The sequence below is a fragment of the Sparus aurata genome, chromosome 12 (assembly GCF_900880675.1).
Source record: "Sparus aurata chromosome 12, fSpaAur1.1, whole genome shotgun sequence".
Taxonomy (NCBI): Eukaryota; Metazoa; Chordata; class Actinopteri; order Spariformes; family Sparidae; genus Sparus; species Sparus aurata.
Genome location: NC_044198.1, coordinates 19,318,546 through 19,335,737, shown reverse-complemented (window position 1 = coordinate 19,335,737; position 17,192 = coordinate 19,318,546). Strand labels below are relative to the sequence as shown.

The 17,192-nt window shown below is 40.0% G+C and overlaps 1 protein-coding gene across 4 annotated transcripts in view; it reads right to left on the bottom strand.

The window, feature by feature from the left end:
• Positions 1 to 8,060, bottom strand: part of ctif (CBP80/20-dependent translation initiation factor) — a 58,768-nt gene extending 50,708 nt beyond the window's left edge. For 2 of the 4 annotated variants that reach the window (XM_030435555.1, XM_030435557.1), the window contains exon 1: positions 7,853 to 8,060. The gene's annotated coding sequence lies outside the window, so the exon portion shown is untranslated. Of the gene's footprint in view, positions 1 to 1,159; positions 1,240 to 7,654; positions 7,776 to 7,852 lie in introns of those variants that run through there. The other 2 variants (XM_030435558.1, XM_030435556.1) reach the window with 2 other exon arrangements.
• Between the last annotated feature and the right edge of the window lie 9,132 nt (positions 8,061 to 17,192).

Genomic DNA, 17,192 nt, shown 5'->3' with positions numbered 1-17,192 from the left:
CAGAAAGGACTTTGAGTCAGGTGAGGCCTATGATAAAGTCACAGAATCACAGTTTACTTACTAATGATTGGTTGTTTGGAGAGACTGCAATGCACACACTGGACTCAGACCTGTTTGTCAAGTTTCATACAGAGGCTAAAATAATACTAAGACAAAAAGACGGAGATGAGAGGTGCATTAATGGATGGGTCAATAGCTTTTGGCAGCAGTTTCCCCTCAGGCAGTAATTCTATACTACATGTCAAGGACAAGAGGAGGACATCTGACTGAGCTGCAACCCCGACCAGTATGCAGCAATGTGTTGCAAACATCCAGACTGCTATTACTGAGTGATTCCCCATTCATTTACTAAATTGTGTCTTTTATTTAATGAACCTCCGTTTCATTCACGTCAATATAGAACTATTTACATTATGAAGTGAGATAAGAATTCAAGAACACACGGTTGTATTCAATACTCCTACAATGAACACGTCACTGACACAGACACAAAAAATTAATATTAGCATAACACGGTGCAGGGCTACTGTACTTCATGGTAACTGATACACGATTATCCAGAACCACAATTAAATACAATTTTACAACAACAGCTTCCCTTTATCCTGTTGGCTTTTTGCAGGTTCAAGTTCAAATAATATTCACCAAAAATAAAGCCTCAAGAGTTCAACAAAATAATGCCACCCTTCAGTAAATCAACAATAAAAAACAAAAGACAGAAATTCAATTTGTTACAAAGTTTTGTGTCTCAAATCTGTCCAGAGTATCGTCAGTACTGCCTTTAAAAAGAATTGTGGAAACACTCATTTCGAACAATATCTGATTTACAATTTTTTTTAAAAGCATGCTACCCCTAATATATACACTGTGATTAAATAATGTTAGACCCAGCACTACTGTGCATTATAGTGCACGGTCAACTGTAAATAAAGTTTCACCATGTTAGTGTTTGTGGATATTTGTTCAGTCAGGAGGCTCAGGAGGTTAAACTGGAATGACTGAAAAACATTAGCGTGGTTCTTGATCTCCGGTCTCTGCTCACTACTCTGATTTGTTCAGGGACTCAAATAAATTAAGTGAAATGAAATCAACTTGCACATCAATCTGGCTAGATAATCTGGAATCCGTGTGTGGCATGACTGGAATGACTGGGTGATACCTTTTGGGGGGGAAGCTGAACTGTGCCAGACGTTGGTATTGCAACAGGAATGGTCCTTTTTTGGGGGGGCTGCACATGTTCTAGGAGGAATAGGACACAATAACTAGGCAAGTAGTTCAACTTTGTCAAATGCTCTTATCGGTATCCAAAACCTGCGTACATTAAACAGCCGTCTCTTTAAATTCTATCCTTTTTTAAAACATCGTGTTATGGTGAAGGTAGAATTCACTGAAGGACTCTTGCATTAGACTGCAATAGTTTTAGATTTCTACCGAATAAACTGGCGACTGAGCCTATTCGAGCCGCTGAACAGTTCTGAGGTATGAGCAGTAGGGGTGGTGAAAAAAATCGATTAACGATTAATCGCGATTATAATATTTGACGATTCTGAATCGATTATCAAATTTCCAAAGATCGATTTAAAAAAAACCAAACATTTATTTATTTATTTTTTTTAAATTGTAACACAAACTGGAGTACTCCTCTTACTGGCTTATGCTACATGGTCCACAGTCTGGAGCCAAGATATGTTATTCCATCCCGGAGCTCTTTCACACTTAAATCGATTCCAAATCTTTACAAGGAGACAAAGCTTTCCGTGCAAGAGTCCCTCAACTCTGCTCACAGGGTAGCAATAACCTGCGATGCCTGGACATCCAGAGCTACAGTCTCATACGTGACCATGATTAACCACCCCTAATGAGCAGTGATTCAGAGGTCTGGAAACCTGTCTAAGAATACACAGAGTAGGATACTGAGTTGACTGAATGGTGCACTACAACTAAGTGCCGAGACACAGTACATGTGACAGCCACTGACACTACAGGCCAGCAGAGATGGACCAAGATTGTAAAATTCAAACCAGCATGTAATACAGTACAACCAGACTGCAGACTGTGGCTGAAGCCCAGCAGCATCCAGGCGGATGCTAAAACTGGCCAGACAGACACAGCATGGTACGGGACAGCACACAGTTTCTTTGTTTGAGAGGCTGGGGTGAATGCTACGCCATCCATACTTCATGATAAGATACACCAGACAGCGGGGAGTAGATAGATAACTTGCAAAATCATAATGTACTGCATCTTCCTCCTCAACTATCAACTTGTTTGACACACAGTCTGATAAATGCCTGCAAAGGGGACAAAAATAGCTTTCAAATAGTGTCATAATCTTTCATTTTACTTTTGATTCACTCAAACAAGCTCAACTTAAATAGGGTCAACGTCATGTGTCAATCAATAATATGGTTTTAAGCAAGATCAGAAATTAGTATGCTGTATGTCTGAATAATGACATGCACTATTCCCATGTTTAGTGCCAAATAAATAACAACATAAAAAATTATGTCAACTACCATCACCTGGAGTTCAAAGACGCAATAAGACTACTGTAGACACTTAAAGTCTCCTAACAAATAACACTGGCTGGAACCATGATTTGAAGCCTTTGATATAAGTTGCATAACAAACAGTAATAACTATAATCCACACAACCCAAACAGAGCGGAACATGAGACCCTGTCTCCTCAGTTGGAGTCCAAGTCGATGTTCTCACCCCATGCCGCGAGAGCTGCTAATGCATCTAATCTGGTCTACTACTGAGTGGCTGGCTTAACCAACTCACACTTGGGTTTAAATATAATTTGGAGTAATCTGTTTTTGAGAGCAGGATAGCAGCATGGTGTCTTCCAGGCTAATCATTCAGTTGACATATTTGCCAGGAGATGATGTGTGTCTAAGCAAATAGCCTGCATGGAGTGTCAAACAGATTTTTGCAAGATGACTGCAATCACTTGGAAAAAGCAAACGATCAGAAAGAGACTTTGTTTTTACAATATTGCATACTCTATGTAGGGTTTGCACGATATGGATTTTCTTCAGCCCGACAACGATAACCAATAATTACCTGCTTTTCATGGCCAATACCAGTAAAATTGCAGACCATTTTTTACACTTTTGTATTTTAAAAAGCAGCTCATAACCTGCAGTTTATGCACGCCAGAATCTAAGAGTCGATTTGACAAAAGCAGATCAGAGCCACATCAAAATGCATGGAGCAGATCGGGCAAAACAGGAAGTAAGAAAGCTGAGTGGCAAAGAGCATTCGATAATAATTCAAAATAAAACACTGATATGGAATCCACAGCACAACAAAGTCAGAAACAATATTAAAAAAAGAAAACACTTAAAATGGACAAAAAAACCAAATGATTTAACTACGTGGTCTACTCAGCCACAATGGAAGCACAAACATCAAGAAAAAAGAAGAAAAACCCTCCTCTGCTGGGAGAACTAGAAGAAAAAACAGGTTAAATGTGTTTTTAGAGCTAAAATTACAAGCCAACTTTAAAGCAGTCTGTTGTTGTTCCTGCCTCCCATTCACTGAAACGAGCTTCTTGAGTGAGTAAATGTGTTTACTCATACAGTGTGAGCTGAATGGCCTGAATCTAGATGAACGGGCCAGTAGAAGATCGGCTTCGCATGCCTGCACAGACGGGGGTCCGAGGGCATGTGTGTGTATGTGTGTGTATAGTTAAAACAATAGCCCCGTTGTCCCCCTATGCCCCTGTAGTGACCTAATGGGTCAGGACTGGGCATGTGCGGCACTGATGGGACAATGGTCCAACAATGCTATTCTGTCCAAATCCACACACACACAAACACAAATACAGAATCCTGAAAAAAACAAGTGAGGGCTTCACAGCATTTGTGGAGAACTGGTAGAAGTTCGGAGGCCTCAAAGCTGAATGGCAACAAAGGTGAAAAGAGAGGCAACAAAGGTTATTCTGCAACAGAGCAGTGGCCATTATGGGCTGGGGCTGAACTCATGAGATGATAACAAAACAAGTAACTGTGACAACAAAAGGTTGGTTACAGAAAGGCCACAACTGCAACAACAATCCTGCTTGTTTCCCAAAAAAACCAAAAAAAAACAGGCAATGTAATTTGCTGGAGAACTGCTCTGTGTTCCTGCACAAAGCTAAAGGCCTTACATCCACAACCATCCCCTGACATGTCCTCTTACAAAAGGTATGTTTTCCTCACTCACGACCCGCCTGATCTCGCCACATTTTCTCTCTTCTCACTCACTCATCCATACACTGGAGGCACCGTAATGAGCAGCAGATCCCACTGAAACCGGGCTAGATTTCTGCTCAGCCGGCTGACTCAGGGTGTTCCAGTTTTCTGCAGGCTACTCCCACTCGCTCCACAACATGCAGCTGTGTTCGCTCCTCCTCCTCCACACTCCAAACACTGCATGCATGCGTATAACCGAGGTGTGCGTCAACAAACCCAAAACACGACGCTCGTTTTTGAGGCACAGAGGTGAGAGAAACATGTTGCTACTCCAAACTTTTATTTCCCATCGCAGATTGACCTCCGAGGGCAGAGTTCACAGCTCCATTCTTTCATCAATGCAGCGCCTCATTTGTGCTGGGCCTGCGGATCACTGAGGTGATGACACTGCACTGACTCTGCTCCGAAGGTCTCAATCAAGCTCTGTTTCAGGCCAAGTTCAAACACCAGCAATATTAACTTTCTATTACAGTGCCAAGGCTACTATGATAGCTTTTATATTTTACTGCTCAGTAGCTAACTTTCAGGAGTAAATTGGACTCGTGTGCTGCTGCGATGTTATCAGGCAAGATCCACAAAAAAAGTCAAGCTAAATGATGGGAGCACCTACTAATCAACCCGCGGTCCTTTGATCACAGATTAGATCGGTTTAATGGGAGCAGACCAAACACAAAAACGCTACTTTAATTTCACGTGTCACCTGTGTTATGAGGTGATTACGCAGTTCAGTCATCAGGCACACACCGACATGTAATTATAGGGTTTGGATAACGGCTTTGATTAATTTCTATGTGAAGTCCAACAGAATGTGCAGCTCAGAGGAAAACCTATACACGTCATGACAAGGTCAGGATTAAAAGCAATATTTTGACTGAGCACCTAAGCAATTTGAATCTGAATGAGACCCAGAACATTCAATAATGCTTCATCATGTCATTGTCACAAAATTTATATCACAACAAGTATGATCAGGGTCAGTTACTAAGAAACATAGCATGCCAGATCTTTGCTTTATTCTGATATTGACTATCCGTTTGTTGATGTCACAATCTCTGGTTTCTTTAATCCTCTATGACAGTAAACTGATATCCTGTGGTTGTGAGCATACTGAGACATTTGAGGGCGTCATCTTGGGCTTTAGAAAGCACTGATTTTTCACGACTAATTGTCATTTTGTGGACCAAACACCGAATGATTCATCGAGGAAATGATCAGCAGATTGTTCCATAATGACAACAATCATTACATAGACCCTAGGCCTAGTCAGATAACAGCTGTTTAGCTGAGTTACCAGATGGATACATTGGTTACAGATATCTACATCCCCTCAAATACCGTAGGCCCACATTCAAACACTTGCTTGCTTACATTCATATTATCCACATTAATCAATTAATAAGATAACAAAACAGGACGATTATTAAGAGCCATCTACTGACATTTAATTCATAAATAATATATTGAATCTACACATGTTTGACTGTACTGTGTGGAAGGTATAAAAATAAACAAGTGACTTCATCAGTCTGGGCAGACTTTAGATGCCAGGCACTAAGCCAAGCTGAATGATAAACAATGAAAACAGGGCTCAGAATGAGACACTGGCTGAACCTGACTTGCAACTTCACCGACTGATGAAATTAGCATGTGCCTCGAGGTGAGGCAGGCAAAGCACATGGGAAAGGATCATATACTGTGACGATATCCTTTAATCAACAGAGCATGTTTCCAATCAGCGAGACTGGATTAAATCTGATTAACAATTCATTCATCCATGCTCCACTGAAAAGGCTGCCTGTCTTCAATAAATCATACAAATTTGGTCTTGAGATTCTGCACAAAAGTGCGTCACATCTCGTCTCGTTCGAGTCAGATGGTCACAGATGTGTGACATGTGGTGGCATGCAAACATTCCTCTAAGGTCCCTGTGATCCAATCAAGTCTCTGAGCGGCAGGAATTTGAGGAATGTTACGAGCAAACTGGATTGAAGTATAGAGAGGTGAAGTCATGCCCCTGCCAGCGGACCACCGTGTGAACTTACCGCAGAAAAATATGTGCAAGAGACAAATAGCTTTTTTGACCCCTTTTGAATTGTGCCATGAATTGCAGATATGATGTCTGTCACTTTAAAAGACAATTTCTCAACTCGAGAAAGTCGCAGGTTGTCATTAAACCAATCAAGCATATGACTGTGAAAATAGGTAATTAGAAAGACTACACAACCAGCAGTCAGTGGTCACCCGGTGTTAGTGACATTGTCTTGTTTAACACTTACACAAACACACGACTGAATCCTTGTCTAGTCTCACAGAACTGACTAACTCTCCTTACACATTACTGAACTGTCAATATGTCCAGATTTAATGTGATTTTCACCTCTCTCCATACTCTTGCTTAGCTGATGTGATTGCCATGCGGTATTAAGTGACACCAGGCAGTTCTAACCAACTCTTTATTGTTAAACTGCTGAATGATAATAATAATTTGATTGTCAAATGTGTGTATATTAGCCGATACATTGAAATCAGAACTTTATACTTCCTAATATCGATATCAGTCGAGCCCCATCATTGACTTTGACAATGAGATCCCACCACTTTGCCTCTCTATAATCTAAAAAACACACATCAGAACTCATACAGGGACGTTTTGAAAGTTTGTAAACATACAACTCGTGAGTAATAATGCCTAATTGTACTTGTTTTTAAGGGACAAGGACAAGTTTATTCCTGCACACATTCAAGATGATTTCGATGATTCAACAAGTTTGTCCCATCATCTACAATCTTACAAACAGTACGCACACTAGATATGTAAACGACTGCTTGTATGTGCTTCAGATTTTATAAGATTGATCGTTTTGCTACATATGAGCTCAAGGTGTATCATGTCCCTCTGTTGTGCCACAGGCTACCAGCAGCTGTGCTCCACTCTTTGTTGTTGGGGTCAACAGCTGAGACAGGCTGCTGAACTGCAGCAGGCTCAGGTCCTGATATCCCACATTTTGCACGGCTAATCCTGCCATTCCTGCTCTGCTAGTGTATCATTTCGTTACTGAAACCAAGGTAAAAAGCAAAGGTGATCATGACGAGTCAATCATGTCCATTCGGGTTTTGTTTTGCCTCTTTTACACCTCTATAACCACGCCCATGCTTGTCTGGGATGCTAGCACTGTGTGTTTCCGTTAGCCAAGTGCTGAATCTTGACAGGAACTTCACGGGTACGTTATCCAAAAAAGACTGCTTCATCATGTCCCTGTCAGAGCGACAAAGCCACATCTGGAGGCTCCTCCGCAGCCCGCTGCCCGCCGATCACCGGTAACAATGGTGACGCAAGATTTGCGGCTAGCCAACCGGCTAACGTTAGCTAGCTCTCAAGTAAAGTTACATTAGTAAACAACAGGCCAAACATTACCAATTCAAGCCGCCCTCCGTCCACTGAGCTGTATCAACAGGTCTGCTAATTGCACTCAAAGTATAACCAGGTCATCTCCCAGCGAAGGCAGCTAGCAGCAAACCCAGCGCATCTTATAAAACTGTTATCTGGTTACCACGGTTATAGCTCTCCACCCGACAGACACCTCCAACGGCTTAAGATGAGATAAATCCTCACCCGAAGTGAGATTCTGACTCCTGGGGAACCCGGGATCACCTCCTGGGATCAAATCCGCCGTGTCATGGGTGCGTTTCTCCAAAAGAGAAGCGGGGAAGAGGATTAGCTCTCTAACTGGAAGCTAACTCCGCCGTCCCACACTGAGGAAAAAGGGAATGCAGGAATGTGACGTTCAGTCCGGTCCGCTGGCAGCGGTGACACGTGCACTCAGGACTGAGGCATTGTGGGAAATGTGGTTATTAAGTATTAAAGGAGAAGACAGCTACCTGGTTGATTAATAACTGGTTTGACGTGTCACTATTCAGTGCTATCGCCTCCTTACGGCCCGTGGGGGGACAGTTTGACTGAAATAAAATAAAATAAAACAAGATAACATTTACACTAACTTTCCCCCCCTTTTTTTAATAATTAAAAAACAGACTTAACCAGCTCGCCTTACATCAGCCTTATATGTGTCAAGTATATTCATTATGCCCAAATCATCTATCATAGCTTGGAAGAAAAAATTATGTTTATATCTAGATTGTGATATTTTTGAAAAATAAAAATATAAATCACAGAGTGACAGTGACACACACGTTTAAATTTGAAGTTGATCCAAACATCTAACCACTGTAGAGATAATAAAAAAGAAAAGTAAATTAAATAAATGCAGGAGTTTTCAGGTTTTTATCTGCAAAACAGACATTTTTTAACACTTTGTTTATTATTCGTTTTTTTAATAAATGTATATATGTTATATATACATATATTACATATATAATATATAAATGATAGAAATTATATATATATTATATATTTATACATTATATATAATATATGTATATATAACATATATACATTTATTAAAAAACAAATTTACAATATAAATACAAACATGTTTCTTCTACGACTATTATCTACAACTTCCAAGACAGACATTTAAGCAAATTTTAAACTGAAAAGCTGAAAAAAAAGTAGTATATTGCAGTACTATACTTAACTACTAATTTTGAGGTACTGGTAATACATTTTAATCGGAAGAGAATTTATTTATGCCTAACCCTCCTGCTGTCTTAACATTCTGTATACGCCCCTCGTCCTCCGGGTCAAAAATGACCCACCCTCACTGTAGATCTAAAATTTAATTTAATTTTAAATGCCAAAATCTATTTAGCATTTAGCATTTTTATTGTAACACAGCTGTCATATATGTTTTCTTTACTAATGTAGATTTTTATTGTTATCATTATTTCTTAAGTTACTGCAAAGGTAGTAAACAATATCTTTAATTTTTTTTTATCAAGAGATAGTACTTGTATAGCCCAAGAAAGTATCACAAATGTGCAGAAAGTAGTTTTGAATGCAAATTTACTGAAGGCGCTTCCAACAATAGTCAAATATGAACAACATAATCCAACAAGGCGACCTGAGAGGGCGACCACGACCACTACAGGACAACAAGCAGCCGCTTCACCTGCTGGTCCCAGGCCTGTGTTCTGCAGCACAGAGAGAACTGAGGGTTCTGTCACCTGCAGCACGTTTACACTCTGAATGTACAACTGTTAGTAAACAGGGCCTTGATGGTTGTGTGTGAAACTGTTTGAACTTTGATCTTTAAAAGTTGTGTATGGGGTCGTGGAAAGGTGACGGTACACCTGCACGAGAAAGTTTTAGTTCTGTCTGAGATCAATCAGCACTGTGTGTTTCATAGGCTGTAACTGACTCTGTGACTGGGATTTTAACTTCCAGAACTTCAAAAATGATGGGTGCGCAGGTATTCCAGTGGTTAAGAGCATATGCCACATACCCAGCAGACCCCGGTTTGAACCCTGGCCGGAGGACCGTTGCTGCATGTCACACCCCCCTGACATTTCTTGTCTATCTACTGTCAAATGAGTCTGTGCCTGAAAAAATAATCTTTAAAAAAAAAAAAATAATGACCCGAAGACAATCTTTATACCCAAGTGGTGTACAACTTCCATGGAAACATGAATAAAGGCAATATTTCCCTTTTTCTAATGTCACTTTAGGAAAAGTCATAAAATTTAAACAACATTTAAGGCGATTTCTCTGCTGTTAAACACAGTTTCGGGTAATTTTTTTACCCGAAGACAACAGGAGGGCTTAACAAACTTAATAAACAAACTGTTTAAAATGTGTAATCATCTATTAGAATTGAATAGATGGGAAAAAAAATACAAATATGAAAATAACATTTTTTTCATTGAGGTCTAGCTTCCAAAATAGACCTTTTTTGAAGTTGAAGAAAAAAAAAAATTAAAAAAAAAAAAAAAAGTTTTTTTTTCCATTACTATGTTTAACTACTGCAAATTTTGTTTTACTGGCACTTTACTTTTATATGTCCACTATTTGTGGGCAAATATGGGTAAATAATACCCCCTCTTTGTTCTCTAAAATAATAGGTAAACCTTGGCAGAGGGTTTTTTTGTTGGTCTGTTGGTCTTACATGAGGTGTGAATACAGAGTGAATATACATTTTGACACTATACATAATGAACTATACATTCATAACTCTCAACATAAAATCCTGCCCGAATTCCTGTCACAGAATTACAAGTTAATTTTATTTATGTAGCAAATTTCATATGACACGTGTACTTGTTTTTAAAAAAATACTAGATTAAACATGACAGAAACATTTAAGATAAAAACATATATATATATATATATATATATATATATATATAATATATATATACATATATATGTATATATATGTATATATATATATATATATATATATACACATATATAAAGAACGTATTACATTTATAAAATCTTCAAAAGATTAAATGGGGAAAACTAATTCTAAATTAGGAGTTTTACCCATTAACCATGTACTTTAGATCTTAATAAGAACTTGCAGAAAAAGATATTTTAGCCGATTACGCCTCCAAAAACTGCAGAAGACAGTAAAAACCTGCCAGGGAATCTTCTCAGTGAAATCCCGACCCCTTGTGGACAATAACAAAAGTGCAGCAGTCTTTTTTTCTTTTCTTTTTTTTTTCTAAAGTGTTAATGTGTGACTGTGGTTGTGTCGATGTGTACATGTTGCAAATATACCACTGGGATTCATCAGGGTCTTTAGTCAACATGGCAGACAGCTGGAAGGCAGAGCTCAGGCAGATTGACTGACAGATAGACCTGTGTGTAAACACGACACAGAGCCTCCAGACACAGAAAACAGACAAAATGACACACGGTACAGACAGATGAACTAAACTCTGCATTAAAAGACAGACAGATATGTCTGAGAGTGGACCGGTAGACAAACAGCCGAGTGGAAAATCATCCCCCTTCTGTCCAGATGGCTGCAGACTATGTTCACCAGCAGAGTCAGAGGCTAATTAACTATCATGGTGTGATGGAGACTCCAGCAGGTTACTACACCCCCACACCCACACCCACACCCACCCCCCTCTTCTGCTTCTTGTGTTTCTTCCAGTCAGTCTCCGTTTTTCCTCCCCACACCCTCGCCCAGTTCTGTGTCTATCCTTAGTCGTCCCATAATTACTTTGTTGTCTTCTTCACATCACCCGCAGCGCCTCCCTTCCCATGCTGCTGTGCGCTTTCTCTCCGTTTCCCCGTCATCTCCTCTCACACGAGTTCACCTTTAACTTTCTCCTTTCTCATACGTGCCTGGAAAAAGCCAAACCTTTTTATGTACAATCAAAGCAAAAATGTCAGAAAACTAGAACTTATGCGTTAAAAAAGAAAAAACAAAGGGTCGCTCTCTGTCTTATAAATCTTAGATCTTGTGAATCGACGAGTCTCCGGAGCTGCTCAGGTGGAAAAGTTGATGAGACTCAATGTAATTTGCACTGTTGCCAAGGAAACCATACTGTTGAGCTGCTATATCATTTTCAATTTCTATAAATGTCTGCACTAATTGCAGTGCATGCAGCACTTTGAGCGTTTCATGTGTCCCCTGGTTTTGGTGTTTGTAATAATATTAAAGGTGCAGTATGTAATTTTTGGAGAAGAAATTGGAATCAGAAGAGCGAGATCTTCATCGACTGATTTATTTCATGCCTAAACTTTTATCCCTTTGTTTTCCCGACATAGCAAACTGACCTTAAAGGACAACACAATTTCATACTTTTTACTTTGTTTATATGTGGCGGACCCTGCAACCTTTCTAGCTTTAAACACCTTATTTTCCTCTGAGAATAGATTGTTTATTCAGTTATGGAAAAAAATAATATTTCTCAGTTTGTCTTATTACCTCATTAATAGTGTAAATGTTAAAATTCTGGGTTTGAATTTATTCTCCAAAACAACATGGTGCCCCTTTAACATTATTTTCTACTTCATGTTATTTCCTTGTTAATAGTCAGGATAATATCAAAAACACCCACGCAGGAGATGAGACTGAAACATTTTTGAAATTCGTATTGTTTTAATGCACTATAGCCATAAATGTCGAAGCCAAACAAATCTGAAAGTATAACGATCTCAGCAGTTTCTGAATTTACATTCAAACATAACATCCTGTCACAAGTTTATTCTGTCTGCTCTCTTCTTGTTAAAGTTAACTTCATACCCATTCAGTGCTGGTTTTCACAGTATATTCTGCGGAGCAAGAGAAAGAGAAGCGAAGGCTGAAATTGGCCCTGCTCCTCAGGTCGCCCTGCACAAAGCTGAATCCCCACCAGAGGGATGGTACCAAGGCACCAATTAGCAGTGGAGAGGGCGCATGATGATATTTCCGTGTGCTTGTGGCCTGGGCAGCTCCGTCTGTGCGTTATAAAAGGCAAAACCATAAACATGGAATTAGACAGCACAGGCCCCACAGCTCTTAAGGTCACAGACTCTCCTCTCCTGCGGCTTCTGAGAGCAACGGTGTGATGTAAACAACGCTGGCCAGAAAACCGTTATTACTGTACGTGCGGGTTTCGTAACACGGCGGCTGATTATTTGTTCTCTTCAGTATGTGAAGTTCATTAGGGCCAGCGGGTTGGTGCAGCTGTCCGCTGCAGCTCTGCTCTTTTATTGTTGGGTCGAACGGGTGCAGGAGATAGGTGTGGGAGAAAGATCACTGTGAACTAGATAGAGAGAAACTAAGTGGGTGGAAGTGACTGAACATCTCTTTGTGTATAACACACACACACACACACACACACACACACGGTAACGCTCAGACAAATAAACACACTGAAATTGGCCGGGGTTCAATTTGTTGAGTAACAAAAACATGATAGCTTTCTAACCAGCAGGTGGGGGCAGTAGACAGATCATAGGACTGTAGGACACAGAGCAGCACTATTATAATGTGCTGTAAGTCAGAGATCTACTGTGAGCTACAGTACATAAAGAGGCTGGAAATAAAACCATATATTACGGCATTTAATCTAATCTAATCTACTGAAAAAAGACCGTCAGACATGTATTATTGAATAATTTGGTAATATAATGAACATTAACATAGGTATTCATGAAATTAATAATTTCCTTATCCTTACATTATCAACAAGCAGCAGCCTTTTTAATGTACTTGGGATGAATCCTCACTCAACTTTGACAATTCATACATTATTTGAAAGCACAATGCCTCTTTATCTTTTTCTGTGTGAACTGTTTTAAGATCCCGTACAACAGTGGCAGCAGCTGCTTATTTTGTGGCAGCAGGTTACAGGTACCAAACAGAACAGTAAGAGAAAAGAAAAGTAGAGGGATAAAAACTAAATTTTTTCGTAAAGCATCACTTGTTCTGATTGTCGTTTATGCATGTAGCACCTCAATGAACGATTAATTTCAGTATTTATGAATATACCGCTTTTTTATTGATTAAAACCCCAAAGCTCCAAAATAATCCCTTCAATTTTCATGAAACGAGACCATGTTTTGGAAGCTATTAACGGTCAGCCTCTCAACTGTATCTAAATTCTTTTTATTTCTTACTAACTCTTATTTGTCATTATCTTTAAGTGATATTTTCTTATAATCTGTCTATCGTGTGATATTTCTATGCCAGATGGAGAAAATGTCATGTCCCCAATTTCATATTTGTTCTGAATTATTATCCAGATTGAAAGGAGACAAAGAGTTTTTAATTTTTACTTACAGATTTACTTAAATATTTGAGGGAAAGTAGCCTGATATGCCCCTAAATTAAACATTTCAGTAATTTAATGTTGTCTTTGTTGTTGTTTTGAACTATCGCTGTCAGCTCTAAACTTGTGACAAATACATCGCATTTCCTGTGACTGCTTCACAAAAAAGGCCAGCCCCTGTTTCACCAATCAGATGTTTTAAAGGGGCTTTATGTAAAAAAAAAAAATTTATTATTGGCCATATGTGAGCTGAAAAATGAGTTTTAAAAATGAGACCTTCCCCATCTCGCTCTTGTTACCTGAACAAGCCTGTGGTCAGTTTGTTTAAGCTGGACTGTGTTTTTTTTTTTTTTTGTAAGAGACTCACATCTGAAAGGTAAATTAATGGATAATAGTTGGTCAGTAAAATGTCGCAGAAAAGGCAAAAATATCGTCCAAGCAGGTGACATTCGTAAAGGTCGTGTTATATCCAACTAACATCCCAGAAACCCAGTGAGATTACATTTTCTGTTCATCAAGAAAAGAAGCAATTTCGCACAATACTCACAACAAACAACCATCAAATGTTTGGCATATTTGCTTGAATAAATGCTTAATCAATTACCAAAACCGTTGCCAGCTCTTCCAGTCGACTGGTCGACTAATTGTTGCAGCTCTGCGGACTCAGGAACAAGAAACAGATTTATATTTGTTGTGTAATTTTTCCCGCACAAAAAGAGTGGGAGCCTAACAGAAGTCAAGAGTAAACAGAGAGGCCTATATCAAACGAGATCAAATCAAGTCATGCTGGATTACATGCTGCAGGTAACTTGAGTCCAGTGTGAGAGTGGGGTTCCCCCGCCGGTGTAACATAAAAACAGGGGTTCAGTTAAAAAAGATAAATCAAACTGAACTTGTCTGCTCTTTACTTTGTCCTTGAGCCTCCCTCTCCTGGAGCAGAGGGGCCGCCCTGCTCTTACCCCCACCCTGTCCTGTCCTCGGCAGCATGACACTCCCCCTGCTGTTGAGCCCGGGGTAGAGCGCGGACCGTCTGAGGAGTGCGTTGACAGCTCCGGGCCGTGTGTGCGCCCGCCCGCATGTATGGTGAGCACCCGTTGAGTAGGTGGGTCTGCTGGAAGGGAGTGGGAGAGGTGGGAAAGGGGCAGATGGAACACAGAAGGAAGTTCACCAGCGACACATTAGTGTGTCAGAAAGTGGAGAGGGACGGAGAGGGAGGGGTTTAGAGAGACGTAGAGGGAGGCAAAAAATACATGAATAAAATAAATAAATAAAATGCCGAGAGAGCGAGGGGACAGATATGCAGAGACGGTGAGAGGATGAGGGAGGGCAAGGCGGAGTAAAGGATGGCGAGGGGAGGAGAAGGAGAGGTGAGAGATGTGTCAGGTACCAGAGGGAGAGGTGAGAGAGACGCGAGGAGCAGCAGGGGTAGGAGGGAGGGTGACAGGTAGGGGTGGAGGGTGGAGGAGTTGGGGGGGTGATAATGATGTCAGGTGCAGGAGGGGACTTGGATGGGTGGATGGTGGACGGACGGGAGGGAGGGAGGGACACACTTCAGTGACCTTCAACAATAGTTTGTCATTTTGATGGGAGCCCCTGAACTGTTCTCTCTGTAGACCTTCAGCTTGTGTTAAAATATAATTATACAAAGATAGTGATCCATCCGCTTTAAGTGCCCCAAACTCCTACAGTGTTGATAAAAGTTCATCCGAAAATGAAATTTCAGTCATTATCTACTCACATTCATGCTGATGGAGAGTCGGGTGAAGTTCTGTAGTCCACCAAAGATTTCTTGAGCTTCACAGTCTTTATTTTTGTCCAACAAATAGTTCAAATCCCAGATGATATGCAATTTTCAGTAATGCTCATCAGGAAAACAGGTAATGTTTGGCGTATTTGCTTGAATTATCACTGATTATTAAACGATTATCAACCAGTACTCGAGATCCGTAAAATTACAAACAGTCACACCACCAACAATGAAAAAACACTTTTATTACATTAAATTGAATTAAATTAAGAGACAATAGTTGGATCTATAAAATGTCAGGACAAAAGTGTAAAAGGCAACATTGGTAAATGTTTTGTTCTGTTTGGCATACTTGTTGGAAAAATACTCTCCATTAACAGAGAAGATAAATCGCAATTTAGCAAACTTTGAAGATGCCCTCTGGACATGTGGAAATGAATACAAACATCAGAGCTGTAATAAGTCTGGTGAGAGTAGGGAACATCTAGGACAGAGTAGTTAAACTATTGAAATAAAAAAAATCACTTTTAATAATCAATATGTGCACTGGTGGACACTTTTAGTCGAGTTTCAGTTCTTGTTCTAGCCCTTCACTGGCACAAATCAGACCACAGACTCCAACCTGATCAGAACTGTGCTCTGAGAAGTTGTGTTACAGAAGAGAGGAAGAAACCTATGAAACATCCCGTCATTGTGTTACTGATGAGTGGAATTAAAGCGAAAATAAATTCTTCACAGCGAAGCTCGAACATCCAAAGCGAATGAGAAAAACACAATTTTGCGTAGAGGGGGCAAGAGGACTCCAAGTATGCACTTCGCCAATATAAACCCAGCCTTGTTCTCTCTTCCCATGTGACTTGCAAACAGACACGACCCAACACGATGTCATGTGTTTGTTTAAATTTATCACACCGACTCTGTCGTCTGAACATTTGTGACAGATGTCCGTGGCAAGTTTCCTGTTCGTTTACGCCACCCTTCGGGGATTTTTTTCATTATCCCCCGTGTCAATGTGTTGGCAGTAAGTCTCGCCTCTCTCATTTATGGGTTTGTGTAGGGGCATTATGCTGTCTGGACATGAGTAAGTGCTGGAGACATTTCAGTCATTTGGAAACAAAAAGAAATAAAATAAAAAAAAAAAAAACACGGGATGACGAAGAAGCTTTACAGACCTCTTGAGTGTTTTTTTTTGTGTGCTTTCTTAGCTTGTAATTTCAGATTCCTGGAACAAGCTCACATTGATTGCAAGGATCTTTAATTATTTTGTTAGTTTGCTCTTGCGTACTGATGTGAATGAGCTCTGGTGTGACATCATTAGCTCTGATATGAAGGTATCTCTCTGATAACAGCGTTTTTTTTCCCGTCTTGCTGGCTTTCCCGTGCATGGTTGTGGCCACAATGTTCCACATTCGCTCCTTTTTCTCATGTGTATGGGTGTGTGTGCATGCAAGGACACTTTTGGTGCATGTGTCTGTGTATATGCGCGTGAGAGTGTGTGAGCAGGAGGACTCCGACTAGGGGTGTTAAAAAATGAAAT